At 38.0% G+C, this 25,169-nt stretch overlaps 1 protein-coding gene across 1 annotated transcript in view; it reads right to left on the bottom strand.

The window, feature by feature from the left end:
• LOC131438546 (solute carrier family 22 member 21) overlaps positions 1 to 25,169 on the bottom strand; it is a 640,450-nt gene that overhangs the window by 351,014 nt on the left and 264,267 nt on the right. The gene's annotated exons all lie outside the window — the stretch shown is intronic.

The following is a 25,169-nucleotide window of genomic DNA, read 5'->3' as shown; positions in this document are numbered from 1 at the left end:
CGCCGCCGATGGGTTCGCAAAAACCAGTTGAATATCCGTGGCAGTTTGTGACATTGGACTTCGTCGGTCCTTTACCCGCTTCCGGTAAAAATCGTTTCACTTGTTTGTTAGTGGCGACAGACGTTTTTAGTAAGTTCGTACTAGTGCAGCCATTCCTAGAGGCTAAAGCAGAACCACTAGCTGAATTTGTAGAAACAATGATTTTCAAGCTATTCGGTGTACCGGAAACCATACTGACTGATAATAGGACTCAGTTTATTTCTAAAATTTTCAAAAACTTACTCGATGCCTACCATGTAAATCACTGGCTTACCCCAGCGTATCACCCTCAAGTTAATAACACGGAGCGCGTGAACCGGGTCATCACGACGGCCATAAGGGCCACGCTGAAAAAACATCATAAGCATTGGGCGGATGATATCCAAACAATTGCTAACGCAATCCGGACTTCTGTCCATAGCTCGACAAAATACAGCCCTTATTTTATCGTATTCGGTAGAAATCAGGTGTCAGAAGAAAGAGAGTACGCGACGATAAGGGATAACTATAAACCCGATGAGCCTGACGGGAAGGAAATGTTGAATAGGCAGGAACTGTTCGAGGAAGTCAGGAAGAATTTCTCGCAACGTACAAACGTCATGAGGCTACTTATAACCTGCGCTCGAACGCTAACTGTCCGCGATATACCGTAGGGGAAACTGTTCTTAAAAAAACTTTCGAATTATCAGACAAGGGAAAAGGGTTTTGCAAAAAACTCGCACCCAGATTCGAACCTTGTGTTGTTAGCAAATTGCTAGGATCCCACACATACGAACTTGAAGACCTTTCAGGAAAAAGAATCGGAGTTTTTTTTGCTGATCAGCTGAAGAAACTTAACCCTAGTTCTTCCCATTTAAACAGGTAGGTGGGCTAAGCTGAGTCCGTTGAAAAGCTATGTCGCTCTACAGGGTAACTAAATTTTGCAATGAAAAAACCACATACGGGGATTTAAATTTCGAACGGTACCAACCGACGACTTTGCTGGGTTCTTAGGCATTTCACTGGTGCGAGACAGAGGCTTGCGATGACTCGCTTACAAAGTAATGCAATCCACGATGCCCTAGAAGGAGCCAGGACAATGACCTGGGAAAAGTAATAGCTGTGCTATGAATCTAAAACGAGACCTTGCGATGATTTCGACTAAAGGCCGTGGAAATGCGAAGAAAAGAGGAGCAAACCTTTACACGTCCTCAGTGCACTGTCGGAGAATCCAGTGGAGACGACCGCGGCTGGAAACGTAGCCTGGGCTTGGTAGTCACAGAACCTATTCGACAATCTACGAGATAATGAAACGAGACAGCGGGTGATTGTTCAAAACATCACAGCGGAACGCATACAATAGTCTTCGTTGGTGTAAATAACCTTGTAAATAATAGTTTAGTTAGATTAGTTTCAATTCCTACGATTCGTCCTACCACTTAGCTTAGTATTAGTACTTACAATAATATTAGTAAAAACTTAAAATCACGTACGGGTTTCCTTCTCGAATTGTGCTGGAATCCGGTTATGATTTCGAGGAAATTCATAGTTTGTTTCCGTATATTTTGTTCTTCCATTTGAATCATTTCCTAAAAAGAAAGGCACTGAAATGTTTTTGCTTCATGTGTTATTTGGTTGTAGATTCGAACGAATATAGTAACTGGGATATAAAGCTGATCCATGTTAGAGATCGATAGGCCTTCAGTCCAAAATTGCAGCTTATAACACATCCTTCAAATAACATCCATCCGCTTCTTGTCTTCTTACTCCACAGTTCTTTTCAAACTTACATCGACAAGATACTGTAGTCAATGTACTCTCCTGAATGTAACTTTTCTGAAATGCAAGATATCACTGCATGTTTGCACTATTTTCGTGTTAAAACCGCATCCATCGAAGTTGTCCGTGAAATATGCGACCATAGTGAATACAGGCTTATTAATACAGGTGGTATTGGCAAGAGAGTGAGTAACACATGAGAGAGATGAATGATAATTCATTACGTGTGGTAGAGGGGTGATTAAAGAGAAATTTTTTTGTTGTGTTGTAGTTAATTTGCGAGTTTCGTTGTCAATTCAAGTTGATGATCAGAAAACATCGTACGTATGAATTCGAGTTTCAATTATAGTTTCAATTATACCTCTGTGATTTGTCAGAGGGTGAACTATAGTTGAAATACTGTTAGTATGTTGAGTTGAATCGGTTTTCTTGGATATTATTCCGAGGTTAAGTCAACGAAATATATGGGTTATTTATAAGTGAGTTTTTTTTGGGATTTGGGAGTGTATTTTTAGCTTCTCAGTCCTTACACTGAGGTATGCAGAAATGCCTCCGTTTTTTTTGTTGTTGCTGTAAGACTGATTGGGAGTGCCAAATACCACAAGCCAAAGTTTACCGAAAGTGTCAAGTAGAGATGACCGTGTTCAGAGTATGTAGATCGGGTTGGTGTGTTTGCATCACTGTATTTATACTAGATTACTGCTGGAGACCGGAGTTGAAAAACGATGATGGTCAGTAACAGATAATAATCTGCAAATAGAGGATGAGTCAAAATATTGACAATGACCACATATGACCCCAGTGAGCGGGTAATGTACGTATGCAAATACAGAATACCTTCGAAAATTTGATTGGTTTTCTATCAATACAATTCTAAATAAATTCTCTCGAGAGTGCCATTCGATTACCAATGAATATTATAGTACGCACTCGGACGCCGGACCTGGTTAACTGGTTGGAACTGAGTTACGTTCGACGGGTGGTCGCGACGCGGGCGTCACCCACCTATTTGAAGTATGTTTCTTTTTCTTAGCTTATAAACTTGATAATGCGATATACGGAGAAGAATATGTCTTTCTCTGGGGTTTAAAAGGGATCGTTCGGGCTGACTCAAACTTCTTTGTTAGGAGGTCAATGCTCTGGGAACATTCGGGGGAGATTGAAATCGTGTGCAGGAGAGATTCGGAAAACTTCGTAATTAATTACGTACTTCCGGAAGGGAATATTTTACTCACGCTTAATCTGGGGACTCCAAAGATCTGATCATCCACTTAGTTCTGGATCGTGGAAGACAAAGGAGTGGTTTAATTTTGTTCCGCGCCTCGATGTGTTGTTTTAGTGCCAAGCTATAAGGCAAGTTAGTGGCTCCGAGTTTTTTGGAGCATAGTTAGTGTCGGTATTATCGATTAAAGGTTCTTCGTGCTGCAAATTCCCGTCACATCGACCAACCAGTATCAACGACCACTTTTGACCCCACCATCTAGCTACAAAGTTCCCGTTGAACCGACCGGAAGAGCGCTGATCGTCAAAAGTCAACCACGCGCTAGGCAGGGAGCAGTAACCATCGTTTCGATCCGTCCCGACACCAGATAATTACCGCGTGGAACGTGGTGAACGCAAACTAGAAATCCGGATCTTCTGCAGACCCGTATCTGCCAGCAAACGACAAGGAAATCGCGCTGGCGTCCGTAAGCAGTCAACGTTCGTCGGTCTACAGCATCGACCCGTAAACCAAGTAAAACCATGGTAGTGTGAGTACAAACCATTTTCTTTTCTTGACATGCGCATGATCAATATATATATATATATATATATATATATATATATATATATATATATATATATATATATATATATATATATATATATATATATATATATATATATATATATATATATATATATATATATATATATATATATATATATATTGAACCCCACGTAATTAGTCACATGGGCTAAATCACCACGATTTATTGAAACCATCTTAAAGCCCGGGTTCGAAAACGATTTTTTTTGTCTGGTGGATTTCTTTTGCTGCCACCTGTGAAAATCGTAGGTCGGCGATGAACTCGCCGTATAAATCTGTACAAGGAATCGCACGCACCTTACCCCCCGTCACTCATTTTCGGATGAATACGTCTAAGAATTAGGATGAATACGTCTAGGAATTAGGACAGTATTAAATATGCACTGGGAAAGAGAGAGAGAGAAGTGGCAGTAGCCAGATCAGTTTACATACTGCACACAAAGCTAGTTAGCATGTAGAGAGTTTGGAGTTCGATCCCTACCAAGATGAAAATATATATACTTTTTTGTTTGTAATAAAAGCAGGATTTCGTATGAGTAATTTAAATAGTGTTTAATTTTTTTGACGGTGACTATTTATGGTATTTTCAGGTGAAGGATTTCTCAAGATATTCGGGCGATTAGATTTCGGATAATTCGGACCTACCCTCCCTAATCCCCTCGCGAGCTGGAGCCCTGTGGCTGCTAAAGTCTTTACCAGTGATGAAAAGCATCGTTTGAGTGAATCTTCTTTATTCGTCTGGTCTTACTGTAGCGATTTCGGTTTTCATCGGGTGTTTTCTTTGGGGTGTTGGCGGACTTTCAAGGTCACCTGAGCCACGTTGGACCGTCTCGACCGAAACTCAGAAACAGACAATACCCGCCCATAGGAAGGGTCTCAATTAGCTGGGCAAACAAACCAGGCGTTTGGTCTCCTTAGGGAGTGGCGCATCAAAATCATTCGTTAAATTTTGAAACGGGTCTAGTTCCAACGGTCTCAGGTTACAACTTTACTACTTGTCGTTAGATGCAGACTGGTTTACGCTGATGACCTGAAGCTGTATCTGGCAGTTCGGTCTATTGAGGATTGTGTTCGTCTCCAAGAACTTCTAAATATTTTCGTTGGCTGGTGTAAAAGAAATTTTTTAATTATTAGTACCGTGAAATGTCAAGTTGTAACATTTCATCGCAAAACCAACCCCATAATATTCGACTATCAAATCGATGGACAAACTCTTGGAAGAGTCGACGTTGTCAATGACCTCGGCGTTTTGCTGGATGCTAAGCTTACCTTTAACCAACACCGATAAACTTTGATTTCCAAGACAACTCGACTACTCGGCTTCATTGCAAAAATTAGCCGAGACTTCAAAGACCCGTACTGTCTAAAAGCGCTATACTGTTCGTTGGTGCGTCCATTACTCGAAAATGCGTGTTTGGTTTGGAGCCCGTACCAACTCGTTTGGAACTTACGAATAGAACGTGTACAGAAGAGATTCGTCCGGTTGGCTTTGCGGAACCTCCCATGCAAAACCCTCTGGATTTATCACCGTACCCTGACCGCTGTCGTCTGATTGGCCTGGAACCACCAAAATTGTTATCTCTTCTTGACTTCCGTGCTTCTGAGCGATCTCTACCCTCGACGAGTCTACTTCAACCAAGATTTCATCGTACTACTTTCGGACAACATGAACCAATGACCAATGAAAAAATAAAAGTGCTGACGTACCAGCAAACAGCGGCAGTCGATTCAATTTATAACTTGGTGAATGAGTCAGTACACCAGATAGATCTGAAGGTGTAAATTTAGTTTTTTTTTTAAGATATTGAAACATATCGAAAGGACGAAGAAATGAAAAACGAGGTTCTCAGGAACTTGAACCAAACAGAATCAACAAGGGACTTTTTGTTGATGGAAATGACAGCAATAAGCAAAGTAGTGGAATGGCGAGACATCGTACGGAGAATACGTCACTCATTTTCGGATGAATACGTCTAAGAATTAGGATGAATACGTCTAGGAATTAGGACAGTATTAAATATGCACTGGGAAAGAGAGAGAGAGAAGTGGCAGTAGCCAGATCAGTTTACATACTGCACACAAAGCTAGTTAGCATGTAGAGAGTTTGGAGTTCGATCCCTACCAAGATGAAAATATATATACTTTTTTGTTTGTAATAAAAGCAGGATTTCGTATGAGTAATTTAAATAGTGTTTAATTTTTTTGACGGTGACTATTTATGGTATTTTCAGGTGAAGGATTTCTCAAGATATTCGGGCGATTAGATTTCGGATAATTCGGACCTACCCTCCCTAATCCCCTCGCGAGCTGGAGCCCTGTGGCTGCTAAAGTCTTTACCAGTGATGAAAAGCATCGTTTGAGTGAATCTTCTTTATTCGTCTGGTCTTACTGTAGCGATTTCGGTTTTCATCGGGTGTTTTCTTTGGGGTGTTGGCGGACTTTCAAGGTCACCTGAGCCACGTTGGACCGTCTCGACCGAAACTCAGAAACAGACAATACCCGCCCATAGGAAGGGTCTCAATTAGCTGGGCAAACAAACCAGGCGTTTGGTCTCCTTAGGGAGTGGCGCATCAAAATCATTCGTTAAATTTTGAAACGGGTCTAGTTCCAACGGTCTCAGGTTACAACTTTACTACTTGTCGTTAGATGCAGACTGGTTTACGCTGATGACCTGAAGCTGTATCTGGCAGTTCGGTCTATTGAGGATTGTGTTCGTCTCCAAGAACTTCTAAATATTTTCGTTGGCTGGTGTAAAAGAAATTTTTTAATTATTAGTACCGTGAAATGTCAAGTTGTAACATTTCATCGCAAAACCAACCCCATAATATTCGACTATCAAATCGATGGACAAACTCTTGGAAGAGTCGACGTTGTCAATGACCTCGGCGTTTTGCTGGATGCTAAGCTTACCTTTAACCAACACCGATAAACTTTGATTTCCAAGACAACTCGACTACTCGGCTTCATTGCAAAAATTAGCCGAGACTTCAAAGACCCGTACTGTCTAAAAGCGCTATACTGTTCGTTGGTGCGTCCATTACTCGAAAATGCGTGTTTGGTTTGGAGCCCGTACCAACTCGTTTGGAACTTACGAATAGAACGTGTACAGAAGAGATTCGTCCGGTTGGCTTTGCGGAACCTCCCATGCAAAACCCTCTGGATTTATCACCGTACCCTGACCGCTGTCGTCTGATTGGCCTGGAACCACCAAAATTGTTATCTCTTCTTGACTTCCGTGCTTCTGAGCGATCTCTACCCTCGACGAGTCTACTTCAACCAAAATTTCATCGTACTACTTTCGGACAACATGAACCAATGACCAATGAAAAAATAAAAGTGCTGACGTACCAGCAAACAGCGGCAGTCGATTCAATTTATAACTTGGTGAATGAGTCAGTACACCAGATAGATCTGAAGGTGTAAATTTAGTTTTTTTTTTTTAAGATATTGAAACATATCGAAAGGACGAAGAAATGAGAAACGAGGTTCTCAGGAACTTGAACCAAACAGAATCAACAAGGGACTTTTTGTTGATGGAAATGACAGCAATAAGCAAAGTAGTGGAATGGCGAGACATCGTACGGAGAATACGTCGTAGACAAATCCTAGCATTAAAAATCCTAGCTGGGGAGGCGGAAGCAATAGAAATAATAACGGAGCTGGCAGCACTCATGCGGTTGCTAATAGAAATGGAGACACAGGGGAAAAGATTTCCTGGAAAAACAGACTTTCCGCGGACAGTAAACGAATATTTAAGTTTGGAAATCCTTAGTATGGCTAAAATCACACCAATTATAGATGAAAAGGGTATATTGAAAGTAAAACTAGCAATACCATTTGTTACGAAAGGGGAGTTCACGACACTGAAGACCGTAGTTATGCCGCGAATGCATGGTAGTAACGTAGTAACGCTAACACATCTCAAGAGAAACATAATAATAGTTCGAATTGATAGTTGATCGATTGTGTGAATTGCGTAATTTTCCCTCTTTTCACTAATAAAATTTTCAACGATTTTTGACGTAGATTATCAAATTTCGGATTTGCATATTGCATTGAAAGAAACTATCAAGATGTTATACAGAATTCATTTCTGCCTTTTAGAAGGACCCCAAATTGTGGAATTATCTACGATATTTAGCACAGTTCGGAACATTTTGTCGTGAATACGACTTACTTTACTATGGGGCGCCTTTTCAAAATTAGCCATATGGAAGAATGGGCAGAACTTAATCGTGAATATCTCGACTTGTATTAAATGCAGCAACATAATTCTTTCACCATTTCATCAAAAATATGATCAGGAATTTAGGATAATATTTTGAACAGTGTGAGGTAACCACAAACAACTCAAATATTTAGTTTTCTCAAATTTTGAAAACAACACGGAAAACTCTTTACTTTTGCTTGGCTTTTTCGCGCAAGGACGACGATTTTGAGGTAGTCAGGCACATATCTTCAACTGACTGCGTATAAAAAGGGAACCGTGGTCGAAATTCGATCATTTTTTCTTGTGCGTTGGATGCAAGCAGACGTCGTGGGACCAGCAGCTTCGGAGAGTGCACCTTCTGCGTGGTTAAAAACGCTCAGGTCGCAACTCTCATTTGGACTTCAGTCGTCAGGTGGATCAGTTGGCAATGAAAGCAGATTTTTTGCGTGGTATAAAGCCTCAAACGCTTAGGTCGTGCTTTCATTTGGACTTCAATCGTCGAGAGCAGCGGTTGTCAATAATGAGAGCAGACCTTTAGCGTGGTGCCAAACCTCAAACGCTCAGGTCGTGCTCTCATTTGGACTTCAATAGTCAGGTGGAGCAGTCGTCAATGAAAGCAGAACTTCTGTTCTTGGTTGTAAATTTAGTTCTTGAACTCAAGTCCAATTCGTTATTCTACAATTCTATTCGGTTCTTTTTAGAACCAAAATAATACTCTCAAAGAATTATGCAAAATTTTGCTTTACTGTACTCTATACGGCCCATTTTTATTATAAAGAACTATCTATTTATTTCATTATATTTAATTGCGTTTCAGAAAGATTAATGTAACTAATCTGTTATTTAGTCTAGGCGCATTTTTTGAAATTCTAGTAGTGAAAAAGGGGAAAGTTGCACAATTCACACAATCGATTAACTACCAATTCGAATTCGGAAGTATAAAGAAAGTGTGTCAGTTTTATTCGTATTCACGACATCCAATTATGTCTCTGACATTACACACCCGTACTTTTTCTCGAACGATTTTCGCACAGCGGAAAGTGCAGGAAACAAATCAAATTATTTTGGATTTTCACTACACTGATGATTTTTACCTTCGATTTGCAAAGAACTAATCCTAATAGTTCTTTAGATAACATTTAGAGCCATTGGAACGGTTGATTTTATATAATGTTGTTCACTTTTCGTTTTTTGTTTTCTTTCTCTCCAATGCAAACCACTAGCAGCTGATGCAATCGTTATTGCTTGAATTGAAACTAGCTTTGCGTACAAACCGACACGTCCGCACGCAGTGCCAAATGATGCGAAACTGTTTTAATGCGTCTTCTTGCCTTGACGATCGAAAGGCAAATGAGAACTACGACCTGAGCGTTTGAGGTTGTTAAACCACGCAGAAGGTGCGCTCTCCGATGCCGCTGTTTGAATGCGTCTTCTCGCCCCGACGTCTGCTTTCATCCAACGCACAAGAAGAAATGATCGATTTTCGACCACGGTTCCCCTTTTATACGCAGTCAGTTGAAGATATGTGCCTGACTACCTCAAAATCGTCGTCCTTGCGCGAAAAACCCAATCAAAAATAAAGAGTTCTCCGCTTTGTTTTGAAATTTTCAGAAAACTTAATTTTTGAGTTGTTTGTGGTTATCTCACACTGTTCAAAATATTATCCTAAATTCCTGATCATATTTTTTAAGAAATAGTGAAAGAATTATGTTGCTGCCATTAATACAAGTCGAGATATTCACGATTAAGTTCTGCCCATTCTTCCATATGGCTAATTTTGAAAAGGCGCTCCATAGTAAAGTGGGTTGTATTCACGACAATACCCCAAAACTTCAGCCTTAGAATTGTACGATATAATGATTACAGATGAAGATACTAAGAGAGGAAAAACCATAACTAACGGCATGATATCAGGGCCAATTTTAACGGATAAGAACGGAAGATCACTGTCGATAGCGGAGACTCAAAAAGGATTTTCAATACCGACAATCTCTGCAGAACCGAGACAAAAAGGTATCAACAGGGAATCAGAAACGGAAAACGATTATGTGGAACCGTTCACGATAATAGAATTAAGAAATAGAGAGATAGCCAAAAAGGAAATAGCTCGGAAGCAAAACGAGCACCAAAAAGCTGTACGTGAGTGATATAACAAAAAAAAGCGAGAGAAAGGAGAATTTTTAGCATCTAAGTTACTCTATGGGTTACTTTTATTATTGGAAAAAATTAGAATCCAGATTTAAGTCTATTTTAGAAAAGAGAAAAGGAATACACGCCGGAAGAACCAGTCCGGTTAGTCGGGGAGAGGAGCTGCGGCATGGATACTAGACAACCGACCAATTTAGAAGCGATTCCAGTAATAGAACGGAAGAACGACTTCTGAAGCTATGTAGACGACGATGGTAAGGCACCAATAAAATGAATACGGCATGGAAGCTAGTTGCGGGATAGTTCAGAAAAGGCTTAGAAAAGGTTCATAATAACCTGCAACAAGTATTCGCATGCCGCAACTTTAATAACAATTTTCTTTCCACAGACAGACGGGTTGTCGGCCTGTATCTGCGGGTTAAAAAGGTACGAGGTACCTCAACGCAAAAAAAAATCATAAACATGAAAACTTCCCGGTTAAAGGAAATTCTGTCGAGATAACATATAGACGAATAAATATATCACTTAAGATACACTTAAATAAAAAATAAGAAACAGATACACTTAAATTCAAAAAGAAATAAAAAAATAAACAAGATTCAAGTCTGATCACGAAATCGGAAAAAAATTACGATGCACAAAGATATGACAATGATGATATGATGTACAAAGCAAATATGAAAAAATACGTATATAAAAATAATATTAATAACAATCATAGCATGGAAAATTACATTAGAGGCACAGAATCATCCAAATGACTAAGAGTTTTATTTCTACAATTTGGAGTATTAAACTGTGTGTGCCCGAAAATAGTCGTCGCAAAAGAAAGGATGAGCTTAACCAAGCTACCTGAGAGAACGAGTGGGTGTGGTCGGAGATGGTGGCAAGTTGAAGACAAAGAGAACCGGGGAACCACCAAGATGTCAGAAGGAAGAACAGCAGAGTTGAAAAAACCGAGGCAAAAAATTTACGAAAGCTCAATATGGAAGACGTGATAACAAATTGAAGTAATGACAATGCTACAAATTGCTACATCAACAAGTGCAACTGATAACAAAACAAGAAAGAGGTAAACGGAGTAAACACAGTTAAAGATGACTTGCGTGTGTATGCCACAACGTTACAAATTGCTACCCCATATTTAAGTCAGTGAGCATCGCAAAACTCAACTGATTAGTTAGTAAAATGTGAAAAAAATTACACCGTAATTACACAGACAACAATTTTGTGGCCCAACCGTGAACCTATTAACGTAAACCAACGCAGTCGACTTGATGATAACCCTTTTGGTAATATCAAGCTCAGTAAGTAAGTGGGCATGCAGCACCCTCACCAAAGTCTTTCATTGAACTTCATTGAACTTGCAGCATTGCAAGAATAGCAACCCAGTCGTGAAGGAAAAACTAGTCACCTTTCAGGCAAGTCTTCACGTCAGCGTAACCGAGTAAACGAGTAAAACAAAAATATCTTTTCACGGGCACTGGACACTGCCACTGCACTATGGTCTGAAACGGGAAATTAGCGTGACAAAATATTTTCACTATTAAATATCAGTTTTTTGTAGTTGGTGTCTTCACAAAAGTTGTTTGTAATCAAATGGCGCTTTCGATGAAAAAATTTACTAGGGTGGCCCTCATTTACATTGAAATCTGTAATCCAACTTTCTCAATTCAACTCAAAAATGATTTTGTAGTACAATAAAGTTGTAGGAAATTTTATTGCGAGCAACTTTGTTGATGAAAGCACCTCTCTAGCTCTTCATTTGATCGAGTAACATCAATTTTTCCGAGTAAAAGTAGGGTGGCTCCCAAAACATCACTTTTTGTGAAACGTTCTATCAAAAAGTTGTCTTTAGAAGAGTTGTTGAACTAATCATTGCGCAAAATTTGGTTCAACCAAGGTTTTTCATATGAGCTACCAGAAAAAAGTAATGATTGTTTTTTAATCAAAAACTAGTCAAGCTTAAATATCAATATTCATTAGATGACAGATCGATAAAAATGTATCCTATGCGGTTCCTAAAAGGTCATGATATAAGTAAAAATTTAAGAGAAAATTGGAAGGGTGTTATTTTTTTAACTTATTCAAATTAGTTTAAAAAATACCTTCAAAAAACCTAGTAACTTTTTCCATTAAAAGGAGCACCATTTAATTACAAACAACTTTTGTGAAGACACCGACTACAAAAAACTAATATTTAATAGTGAAAATATTTTTGTTACGCTAATTTCCCGTTTCGGACCACTGTGCACTGGCTTAGCGACAGTGGTCTCGGCTTTTGTTAGAACTTCGGGAGAAAGTCGGATGAACTTTCTACTTAGAATCGCAAGCTCAGCTTGTACTAAAATCTTCGGGCTTCACCCGAAAAAAAAGTTAGGAGTTTAAAACCCCATAGTTGGGAAGAGTGGGAGTTAGTCAGTTTCAAAGCGTTCGCGGAGAGTAGCCGCAAGTCACGGTCGTCATAGTTCAGAGCTTAAGGCCATCGTCCAAGTACCATGCGCGCGGGTGGTTTTAGGAAATTTTCGATGAAAATTTCGAAAAATTTGCCGAAACCAAAAACATACAGACCTTTGAAATACATTTATCTATCTACAGGGTGAAAATGGCTGGAAAATTCGGAGGATTTTCCGAGTCTTATCAAAAATAGCTCTGAAAAATGAGTGTTTTTGTGATCTTTCACAATTATCTGGAAAAATAAAGCGATGACATAAACTTTTTTTTTTCAAATAAACTTTATTATGGATACACAGATTACATTCGGACACATTTTTGGAAAACCTTTTCACGCTTTTCATAGAAAATCCACGAATTTCAAAAATTTCCACGAAATCGGTTATATGAAATTCGTTGATTTTCCATGAAAAGCGTGAAAAGGTTTTCCAAAAATGTGTCCGAATGTGATCCTTGTTGCCAGCATGAGGTTATTTTTGAAAAAAAAATTTCATTCCATCGAATTATTTTTTCAAATAATTGTGAAAAATTACAAAAAAAGCTCATTTTTTCAGCGCTATTTTTGATAAGACTCGTAAAATCCTCCGAATTTTCCAGTCATTTTCACCCTGTAGATAGATAAAAGTATTTCAAAGGTCTGTATGTTTTTGGTTTTGTCAAATTTTTCGAAATTTCCATCGAAAATTTCCTAAAACCACCCGCGCGCATGGTACTTGGACGATGGCCTTAACCAGTGAAATTTTAGGACGAAATGAAAATATTATTCATTGCGCGATTTTCACTAAAAAGAAAAGTATCGTTCACGTGTTAGTAATCGTTTTCAAGTAATACCAATCCGTGTACAATATCGTTGTAAGAAAAAAATCCGCTAAGTGTGGCTCACAGAAAAGCAAGAATCCGCTAAATGTGGCTGACAAAGAAGCCTGACAACAGTTTTAAATAGTGATAAGAAAAGAATCCGCTGAGTGTGGCTGACAGAAAAGCATGAAAACAGTTTTGCATAGTGATAATGAAACAATCCTCTAAATGTGGCTGACAGATAAACATGAAAGCAGTTTTTGAATATTGATAAATAAAAGTAAATATTGAACTTGTCAGCACATAGCCTGATGGTATCAAGTGGAAGAAGAAACATTCACTGAGGGATAATAGCCAGCGTAGATCCACTTTAGTGTTACCGAAAAAGATAACAAGTGATAACAGGTTTCTGCGAAGATTTTTCTGCCATTGTGTAGTCTGCTACCACTGCACGGAGAACCCGCAGATCACAAAATTACAATATTGCATTTGTTATTTCACGCCCTGGTTGTTTCAACTAAAATGTTGTTGATTTAACTAACATATCTGTTGATTTTGTCATAACCATTCAGGTAACCGAAATTGTTGTATTGAAATGCTGTCACTTGGCGGAGAACAAAGACAGCAAAACGCAGAAAAAAACACCTCTTCATTTCACCAGAAGCGTTTCATATAGAAAATTTTCAATGGTAAATGAACGTCATTTATGTTATTTACGTAGTGGTCGTTTTATGTAAGTGAAAGTATGCAGAAGAATATAACAGTTAATTGTAAAACAAGTTTTCCATGTGTTAAATAGATATTTCTACAGTATAAATGTTTTAATTTCATCTGAGAGTAATGTATTCTAGGACAGTTGATGTCAATGTTATTAAAACCGCTTAACGCTTAAAAATTTGCTGCTAAAGTGAAGTGGTACTATTTGTATTTTCTTGAAAGTGTATCTGTAGCATTAGGTTTACCAGCGAGCCATTCTGCAAGTGAAGGAAAAATTTCCTAATTCCCTGTGACCATTTTTCTGGTTAGTTCCCTTATGAGAATTGTAATCTTTTGGTTCATTTCTATATCCTTTGTGAGTTTAGTTATAAAGATATAAGCTGTTAATTAGGTAAAATTTCGTTGTTCCAGCAGTGAACGATTAGCTGCCCTTCGAAGAGGCTAACAGTAAAAAAATATTTATTACAATTGGCGTCTTAAGTTCAAATAACTGAATAATAGGTTGAAACAACTGAGACCTTTTTTTGCTTTCATGCATACAAGTAACTTTGCTGGGATTGTGTCTTTGCTCAATTGCACGAGTGACATATCATTGAAACGTTTCATTGTTCGCTCAGGGTGTTTGGCTTTGCTCAACTGAAACGTTTCATTAATTATTTGCGGTGCGTGTCTTTATTAGGTGTCGTTGCTAAGCTGCCAGCAAGATAAATAAAAAATGACAGATTAGTTGAAACAACAGTCAATTAGTTGTACCAAATTTTAACCAATCAAAATCAGAAAAACAACTAATATTTTAGTTGTTTTGCGATCGCTGGCTTTTCCGTGTGTGTGAAAGTCTTAATTGAGAATTGAGAAAAGTAAATAAAAGTTTAAAGAAGAACAAAAGAAAAAAATAGTTTTTTCTAATTGTGAAACACCCTCGACGCACGCCGCTCGGACTGCGCGGTAGAATACAGGCTATTCACATACTACAAAGTATTTATTTTTTTGATTTACATTAGAATTTTTTCATTGTGAATATAATTTTATTAAACTTCTGCATCTGCAATCCATGAATATATGGATATTTTAGGTCTCCGGTAAATTCAGGTAAAGATTTGACTATATCTGGGATATTTTCTACGGTGGATGGATCAACTGGTATATTATTTTCGCCTTTCAAAAATAATGATGGGTCGTTGTAGTCCGGTTTTTCTGGTGTATTTAAAGCCGATTCGATAGCATTGATATGAGGTATTAATTTTGAATTTGTTGTTCTGCCATTCTTCTTTCACTAACCTGCAATTCAGAAAGTTTGTAAATCAAATCGTCCACCTTTAAAAAAGTTAAAACAAAATGAAACACCAAAAATTATTTTATTTATATATTTTTATCTCGGTCGGATTAGCCTATAAGGATCGCGAAGTAATCTTCTAGCAGATACTTTTTCTCAAAAAAAAATCACCGACTCTATCGTTGTGATAAATATTGAGTTCACTTTCATTCATTCACACTACTGGTCCCTATTCGTGCGATAGGTAGGAAATTTTACGCACTTTTTAAGTTAAAAAAAACTTTTATTCCCAAAACTAAGCACTACCTAACACTAAGTCTGTATCCTACGATGGTTCAATTAATTCTGCCTAGGTGAATTTACTTCACACGCGACTAGCGTGTAATACCGTTAAAAAAGTCTGCTATCGCTGCGGTCGATGATACTAAGAAGATAGTCTGCTGTTGTTGTGGCGGATTTCCGATACTCGTAATATTGTCGTTGCAGCTGGCGTGAATGATTTCATATGCTGTGTGTTAACTTAAGTGGTTACATACATACACACATATACACACACGGACACTGCGACCTATTATTCTTTGGTCACAATGTAGTTCCTCTGGTCACTGAGTCTAGCTTGTATATATTTTTGAATATTGTATATTTTTGTTTCTTTCCATTGTCAGTAAATGTCTGAGGAGAATTTGAACGTCAATCGCGTTCCTACTCCGTGTTTACACGTTTGAGTAACGTTTAAGTTCTGCTCAATAGCAGAAGGTTGGTGTCAAAAGTAGTGGTGTGTTTATTTATTTATTCTATTTATTTATTTATTTACTTACGTTCATTATTTGCTTATATATTATTTATTTGTTCAAAAGCAGCCATACATTCGTCAATTTATACATAATTTTGTTATTGATTCTAATTAATTCTCGTATTAAATAGTGTATATACCAAAAAAAAGGAATCAAGTATTGTAGGTACAAACACTAATCAGGATACCAACCAGAAAAAAAAGATAAATCATTGTAACTGTCATCTGTCTACATGCTGTCTTCGTCGTCATCATCGTCATCATCGCAGCATAAAATGCGGTGTGGCATGCTTTGAAGGTGGCGGTGGGATTGGGATGGAAAACGGACATCAATCAGATATGACCGCGAGAAAACCTTTGCGTGGGAGCTTGTATTTTTCTGACCCGGAAGACTGAAGGTCGCAGCAGCGAGTCACATGCAAGAAGTGACATTATGATTTTCCGTTACAAATAGACCGAGTTGCTGTATCATATGGACACCCTGGTTTTCGCATCACTGTTCCATCTGTAGTAGTTGCCCGCCCCGCCAGTCGTCGCCAGGAATCAACAAGTCGATCAACGTTCATCACGGCCGCAACGGAGCATCGTGAAGAAGGTTTTCTACAGAATTAATGTGCAAGTACCAGTTGAGACAATCTGTCTGATTAATTAAGCCTTTTTCTGTTAACGCAGAATATAGTGTTTAAAAAGTTTAAATTGTCCGGTCTTTTCTTTATTCAAGCTGTGTCGTCCATTTTTGTGTTACTTGTTTCCGCCGCAAACGATTCGCTCAGTGACATGTGGGAAGAAAGGATCACCCACATAGTAAAGTGAGATTTTCCGGAGATCTAAAAGGTAAACGACCCTGAACTGGTGATTCGCGGTGAAAAGTTGCCACCAGTAGTGTATATACAAAACCATACGTAACAATACACATACATACAGAGAGAGACATTGGCTCAGTTCGTCGAGCTGAATCGAATGGTATATGACTCCGAGCCTCGGCTAAAAAGTCTGATCTCACAATGATTACATAGCCTTTCTATATGAGAAAGGCAAAATGATAAAACAACATTTTAGGCCCTCCGATAAACGATACTTTGCTTGACACTTATCCATTTTAAAGAGTTCGTGTGTTCGGCATGTTTTCTTGTTATAAGATATAGCTAACAACTGATGTGGTTGGATGCGACTCGTTTATTTCCCGCGTTAAACTACGTTTTATCGGTGTTCTATGTCAATTTGAATGAAGATTTGTATGTCTTTTTAAAGATCGGTTCTTGTGATATATTTTGTGCATTGATATTCATATGCGTAATTGACGCAGTCTTCTTCAAAAGTTGTCGATAAACAGACTCATCTAAAGTGTTTCTATTGTTCCGTTTGGTGGACGACCTACGGGTCGAATGTCACGGGTGAGATGACGACCACATTACAATGCGGCTCCTGTGCGAAAGCAATAAAAGAAGATAGCGAGAAAGTGTTCTGCTACGGCCCGTGTGGTTTGATGCTACACCCAAAATGTACTGATGATATTGATAAGCATGGGTTGAAGGCAATTGAAATAAATCGTGGTTTGAAATATCTGTGCCATGGTTGTCGGAAGCACCAATCAGGTCACAACGAAATTTTAGCAAAATGTAACGACATTTTTGCAAAAATGAATGAGAATTTTAAATTGTGCAAAAATGTTTTTAATGAGAAGATTAAACTACTGGAGCACGATATTGGCATACAAGTAGAGAAAGCAGTAGAAAGTTTAAAACATGAACTGTCCCGAAAATCATCTGGTAATACAAATAAAAAATCGTTTGCTGATGTACTAAAAACTGATACCGGAAAAAATATTACTCCGAGTGGTCCTAGCCGAAATCCTAGATCTAGAAAGCGACCTAGAATTGACGATAATGATACGTTATCCCCGACTAACAATACCAGTGACAACCCGCAATCATCAGTTAGTGATTCACAGTCTCACAAAAATGATTGCGTCATCGTTGTTCGCCCAAAAGAAACAAAGCAAAGTGCCAAAAAAACTAAGTGTGACCTAAGCAATCATATTAATCGTGTTTTGCATCAGATTCAAACAGTTCGTGAAGGGAACAGTGGATCAATTATTCTTGGCGTCAAATGTGCTGATTCTGTAGAACCCGCGGTTGCCGATGTTAGGAAAAAGCTTGGTGAAAATTACAAGGTGTCAGTCTCAAAACCAATCAAACCGAGACTGAAGATTGTAGGTGTTGCCGATATGCTTTCTGAAAGTGAACTTATGGAATGTGTGAAGGATCAGAATGAATCAGTCACCTTGACTGAGTTGAAATTAATCACTTGCTTCAAATCAGTGCGCAACGACATTACGGTATACAATTATATAGTCGAAGTGAATAATGATGCGAACAAAGCTATGTTAAAGTTGGGTCGTGTGAACATTTGCTGGGATATATGTAGAGTGTTTGAATGCTTTTTGATCGTGCGCTGCTTCAAATGTTGTGCTTATGGACATAAGAGTAATGAGTCCAACCACTCTCAAGTATGCTCAAAATGTGCTGGTGACCATTCCACGGCTGTTTGTGTCTCAGAAATACTGTGTTGTGCTAATTGTGCTCAGATGAACAGAAACCGAAAATTGAATCTAGACACAGAACACGAAGCGTACAGTTTGGAATGCCCTGAGTATAAAAAGCTCGTTGAGAAGAAACGTCAGCATATTCTTCGTGCTGGATAGCAATTACTTTGATTTAAATCAACTACTGTCGTCTGCCATCGCATATACTGACGCTGCCAAGCATCTTTCTCCAGATCCTGATGTCGCCATGATTTTTTCTCCAGGATAAGCTTGGGAGGGTATATATCCTCTCGAAGCTACACTCGATACTGCACCTCCTCAAAAGAATTCTTGTTTGCAGCCAATGATTGTGAATGACATCTGCAATCCCGATTCCGTCACTAGCCGGCCGACTGCCATCGCAGATCCAGATCTTGATGCTGCCATGAATTTATCCCCAGATCCTGATGCCGCCATATTTTTTTTCTCCAGGTAAAGCTTGGGAGGTATATGTCCTCTCGAAGCTACACTCGATACTGCACCTCCTCAAACGAACTCTTGTTTGCAGCCAATGATTGTGAATGACATTTGCAATCCCGATTCCGTTACTCGTCTGCCGACTGCCATCGCAGATCCAGATCTTGATGCTGCCATGAATTTATCCCCAGATCCTGATGCCGCCATAATTTTTTCTCCAGGTAAAGCTTGGGAGGGTATATGTCCTCTCGAAGCTATACTCGATACTACACCTCCTCAAAAGAACTCTTGTTTGCAACCAATGATTGTGAATGACATCTGCAATCCCGATTCCGTCACTCGCCTGCCGACTGCCATCGCAGATCCAGATCTTGATGCTGCCATGAATTTATCCCCAGATCCTGATGCCGCCATAATTTTTTCTCCAGGTAAATCTTGGGAGGGTATATGTCCTCTCGAAGCTACACTCGATACTGCACCTCCTCAAAAGAACTCCTGTTTGCAACCAATGACTGAGAATGACGTCTGCAATCCCGATTCCGTCACTCGCCTGCTGACTGACATCGCAGATCCGGATCCTGATGCTACTACTGTACAACTAAAAATATACTATCAAAACGTGCGAGGTTTGCGCACCAAAATCGACGACTTCTTTGTTGCTGTTTATGATGCGGAATTTGATGTGATTGTACTATCGGAGACATGGCTGAACGACGACATCTCCTCGCTGCAGTTGTTTGGTCCTGGTTACACAGTCTACCGGAATGATCGTGACACAAAAAGTGTTGGTAAAAAAAGTGGCGGTGGTGTACTTATTGCTGTTACTAACCGATTAAACACAAACTGTAACAATATTTTAGAACAGCTCTGGGTTCAGTCGCAATTATAATATCTGCGTGGGTGTAGTCTACATTCCACCTGATATGGCAAGCAACGCAAGCGTGATACAACAGCATATTGATTCTGCATTAAATATTGCAAGTGGACTGGATCCTTCTACTTCTCATCTGCTATTTGGAGATTTCAATCAACCTGGTCTTGTATGGAACAATACTTCCTACGGTTATGCTACCATCGATCCGTCATCTTCCTCTCTTTCGGGAGCAAATTGCATTCTAATAGACGGGATGTCTCTTTTAAATATGTTCCAAATTAGTATGGTGACAAACAGATTGAATCGTTCTCTAGATCTTCTGTTCATAAACGAGGAAGCATTAGCAAATTGTCACGTGTGTCAAGCTGTCGAGCCTCTCTTTGGGATTGATCCTCATCATCCACCTCTTCTGGCTGAATTGACATGCTACCAAAAAGTTTGTTTCAACAATACTGTCGAAGACTCGAAATTTAGCTTCTCGAAAACCGATTTATTAGTTTAATCTACACGTACCAGGGGTGGAATCACGTAAGGTGATAATCACTTTTGAAAATTTGGAATCATGTAAGGTGATAATCACCAAGTTCAGTCACCACTGCTGAAAGGCTAACATCACTATCAAATGTTGGTATTACGTAAGATGATAGTCACCACGGTTATCACTTTTAGTAGTGATTTGATTTTTTGAGAAGTGACTTTATAAATTATTTTCCGTTAGGTGAATTTTAAGCCACTGATATAAACATAACCTACCAAAAGTGGTCGGAGAGGATAATTTTTTAATAAAATTAGTACTAATATTGTGTCAAAATTAAATAACAAAATTAAAAGTTTGTATGGTTTGAAAAATTCATAGAATGAACGGTAGTATTTATCAATGAAATCTATTCATTTATGTTGTAATTATTATTTGAAGGAATATCATTGGGGTATTCGTAATTTCGTACAGTCAAAGATAAATTGCTTTCTGGAAAAGTGATAAGTTTATGAATGTAGACATCTCCTGTTGCACATAACGTAACAACATAAAAAATCTATGCTAACATTTTCAGTAGAATTAGATGGTCGTGTCTTAGTGAGCGACATATCAGTCTCGTTCAACTGAACGAGTAAAAAAAATTAAACTGCGTTCTTAATTTTCGTCTTGTGAGTTGAACTAGAAAAGGTAATATTTTTGGATATTCGTAGTACCGGTGGGTAAAATTTCCAAAATGGAACTAGCATTCGAAAGCTCTGTGATCATGGTACTACAAGAAATGCCATAATCGTAAAGTGAATGAAAACTATACACAAAATTATTTAACGGATCTTTCCCATTCGAGAGGAATGCCATCCGTTGTGAAACATCAAGAAGATCTAACAATTCATGTCATTTCAAAGCTAGCAAATTTATCCCAAAGAACTGACTGTGACATCGATTTCCATTGAAAAATAAAATCGGCACTAAATTAAACCAACAAGTGAACTTTTTAGGCATTCCTGCCATCATACTCAAACGATTCGCGAATGCACTGTATGTTCCTCTAAAGATAATCTTCAATAAGTCTCTGTCGCAAGGAATATTTCCACAATTCTGGAAAAAATCGTACATGTTCCCTATGTTCAAGAAAGGAAATAAGCAAGACGTAGCAAATTACCGCGGTATCACTTCTCTTTGTGCTGGTTCTTCGAAATTCTCGTTAGCAATGTTCTATTTAAAAAAACCAAATCATACATATCGACCGATCAACATGGGTTTTTCCCCGGTAGATCAACAGCTACGAATTTAGTTCAGTTTACGTCACACTGCATCAGAAACATTGAAGATGGAGCACAGGTTGATACAGTTTATACAGACCTTAAAGCAGCGTTCGATCGTGTTGAGCATACTCTTCTACTTGCGGAAATTCGAAAACTAGGTGCATCGGAAACATTGACAGATTGGCTCAAATCGTATCTTATTGGCCGTTAACTTTCTGTTAAGCTTGGAAATTGTGAATCAAATAGCTTCTCGAATCTGTTGGGTGTGCCTCAAGGTAGCAATCTCGGACCTATGCTAATTTCTTTGTTCTACAACGACATCTGTTTTGTCTTGCCACCAGGGTGTAGGCTTGTTTATGCAGACGATCTCAAGCTATTTCATATCATTAGATCTGAAGAAGACTACATGGCCTTACAACGACAAGTTGATGTCTTCAGCGACTGGTGTACGCGTAACCGATTGACGCTTAGTATATCGAAATGCTGCGTTATTTCATTCACACGCAAGAAAGAACCTATTCTCTGGAGATACACTATTTTTGGAGAATTCCTTGAGAGAGTATCAATTGTAAGGGACTTAGGTGTAGTACTTGATTCTCATCTGTCGTTCAGAGACCATTACTCCCATATCATTGCACAAGCTAACCGGAATCTTGGATTTATCTTTAAAATAGCAAAAGAATTCAGTGACCCTTACTGTCTCAGATCATTGTATTTCACCCTTGTACGATCTGTTCTTGAAGCTTCATCGGTAATATGGTGTCCTTACGCGGACATTTGGATTAACCGAATTGAATCATTACAAGCTAAATTCCTCCGCTACGCCCTCAGATCTTTACCTTGGCGCAACCCGACAGAATTGCCACCTCATACTGATCGCTGTCGATTACTGGGTATGGACACACTTTCAAAAAGGAGAAATATTTTAGAGCTGTATTTATAGGGAAACTATTGATAGGACAAATTGACGCTCCTAATATCCTTTCTCAAGTAAATATCAATGTACCACCTAGAACTTTAAGATCGCGGAACTTTTTAAGACTTGACTATCAACGTACTGACTATGGACAAAACGAACCCATTAGGGGAATGTGTAATAGTTTTAATAGTGCCTATGAATGTTTTGATTTTTCCATTTCATGTGATGTTTTTAAAGATAGACTAAGAAGATTATTGTAATGTATAAGTGTAAGCCCACAATGTAATATGAAAATGTTTGTACAGTTGTATTATTGTCAACCGTCAGAAAAGATGAAGGGGTTTTACGCCCAATTGGACGATTGAATTATCCTCAAGTGGGCTTTTCCCCTTCCAATGTTTCATGGAGACTATAACAGGTCAGATGAAGGAATAAGAAATAAATAAATAAATAAATAAATAAATAAATAAATAAATAATATGGTCTATAATTTTACCGACGAAATGTATTCTCTATCCCGCAATACAGACAAATTATAACTCTGGGTGGATTACTATCAAATTTAATAATATCAAGAGAAGGGAAAAATTAAAATAAAAAATTCTTGGAACCGCTGTGCACTGGAATAGGGGGAAAATCTTTTACAAAAAAGGCGGGTGGGTAATGGGTAATAACTGGATGTCGTGAATGCGAAACGCTTTCATCACTTTTCCGAATATCTGTTAGTTGATTGAATTGTGCAAGCTTTTCCCTTTTTCACTACTAGAGTTTGAAGCGATGCGCCTACATTAAAGTACCGATTAGTAACATTAAACAGCTACTATTCTACAACTATATATTCCAAACTTGAAACAATTCCTTTTTCATTTGCTAATATAGGAGGCTAGGTACGACAAATTTGTAGTTTATTTTTATTGAAGCAATGAAGTGCGAAGATATCTGATTCTTCTCGAAATTTTAGTAAGAGATAATTGCAATGGCCTGGTCTGAAATGTATTGACAATCGAATAATAATAATAATAATAATAATAATAATAATAATAATAATAATAATAATAATAATAATAATAATAATAATAATAATAATAATAATAATAATAATAATAATAATAATAATAATAATAATAATAATAATAATAATAATAAAAATAATATCAATAATAATGGACAAATGGCTAAGTTTCATAAAGAAATTTGAAATAATAAAATCAATCATTATTATTGATTATTTAGCTCGGATTCAAACTAATGAACAAAATGGAAAATTATTGGAGTATATCAATAACTTTAACTCCGCTATCCGTAATATTATCACTAGCACTTCATAATTAGAATTGAAAACTCTGGCGCGAATTCATAATACAAAAAAACCAACAATGATAATAACAATATCTTGTCATTATTATTATTTCATTGTTATTAATTTCTTGAAAAACAAAAAAACACCAGATGTATGTTCAAGATAAGTAAGCAAACCGTTATAATCAATAACTATACTATAAATATATGCCAAATATTATAGAAAAATTTGATCTGTATATATGGCAACCCTGTTTCGCATGGCATATTTTCACACGACCCCATACTAGTATAAAGATGTGTTCAACATCATCACATTCGCTTTCGCATTGCCGTTCGTAATTGAATGTGTTAGTGACGATGCAAGTTATTTTAACTTCCATCTTGATGAATCTTTTGGTAGGAAATATTGAAAGTTTAATTAACTCTTAATGATTATCTGTGGCACTAAAAAGTGCCTAGAATTGTCACAATCAACAAGATTTAGAACTGAGATGCTTCTTGGTGTGTAAACTGATGGCTTCAACTGGCAGGCTTTTGGTGTGCTTCGCTTCTGACGTGGTGCCGGGGCCCGTCTGGCGTTCATCTTCATTCCAGCGTACAACTTAACTGAGTAGCGCTTCCATGACGACTGATCCCTTCTGGTGTTATATAGTTTTTGTGTACCGGCCCGGTTGGAACTGGATTTCGTGAGGTCCTCGAAGCTGCTCTCGTGTGTGTCTTGTTTCGGGAACAGTTGCTCAGCAAATGGTAGGAAAAATGAACCACTCAACTTTTATATGGATGCTCTTGTATAGAAGCAGACATCTCGCGTTCTGATTGGCTGGTGCTGTCATGGGTTAAATCAAACAGGTTTTTCAATAGTGTACTATTGGAAAACTTCAATGTTCTTGCAATACATGTTCAAGTTGAAAATTTTCGATTCTATTGGTAGTTAGATTATATAAATCCTTCCACAGATAACTGAGCTATGAGCTTGCAAAATACGAGAAAGGCAAACGCGCCTTATGAATTATCCTCTTTGATACTTGTTGATACCAAACATTTCAGAAAAGTTTGTTTTTGAACTATTTGAGATTATGTCACACAATTGAAAATTTTATCAAAAAATTGTGATCATATTTCCGATGGCATCTAGTAAGAATTATGTTGATTCATTAGATACAACAAGAGATATTCACGATTAAAAACTGGGCGGCGCTCCATAGTGAAATAAGTCGTATTCACGACAAAAATATTGATATCTCTGTTAAAAATGAACGGGTTTTAACAAGTTATAACTTGAAGGGTAGCTCAAGACATCTCAAAACATACATTGTTCACAAGGATGATTGTA

The sequence above is a fragment of the Malaya genurostris genome, chromosome 3, assembly GCF_030247185.1.
Source record: "Malaya genurostris strain Urasoe2022 chromosome 3, Malgen_1.1, whole genome shotgun sequence".
Classification (NCBI taxonomy): Eukaryota; Metazoa; Arthropoda; class Insecta; order Diptera; family Culicidae; genus Malaya; species Malaya genurostris.
This window is presented reverse-complemented; position numbering and strand designations above follow the sequence as displayed.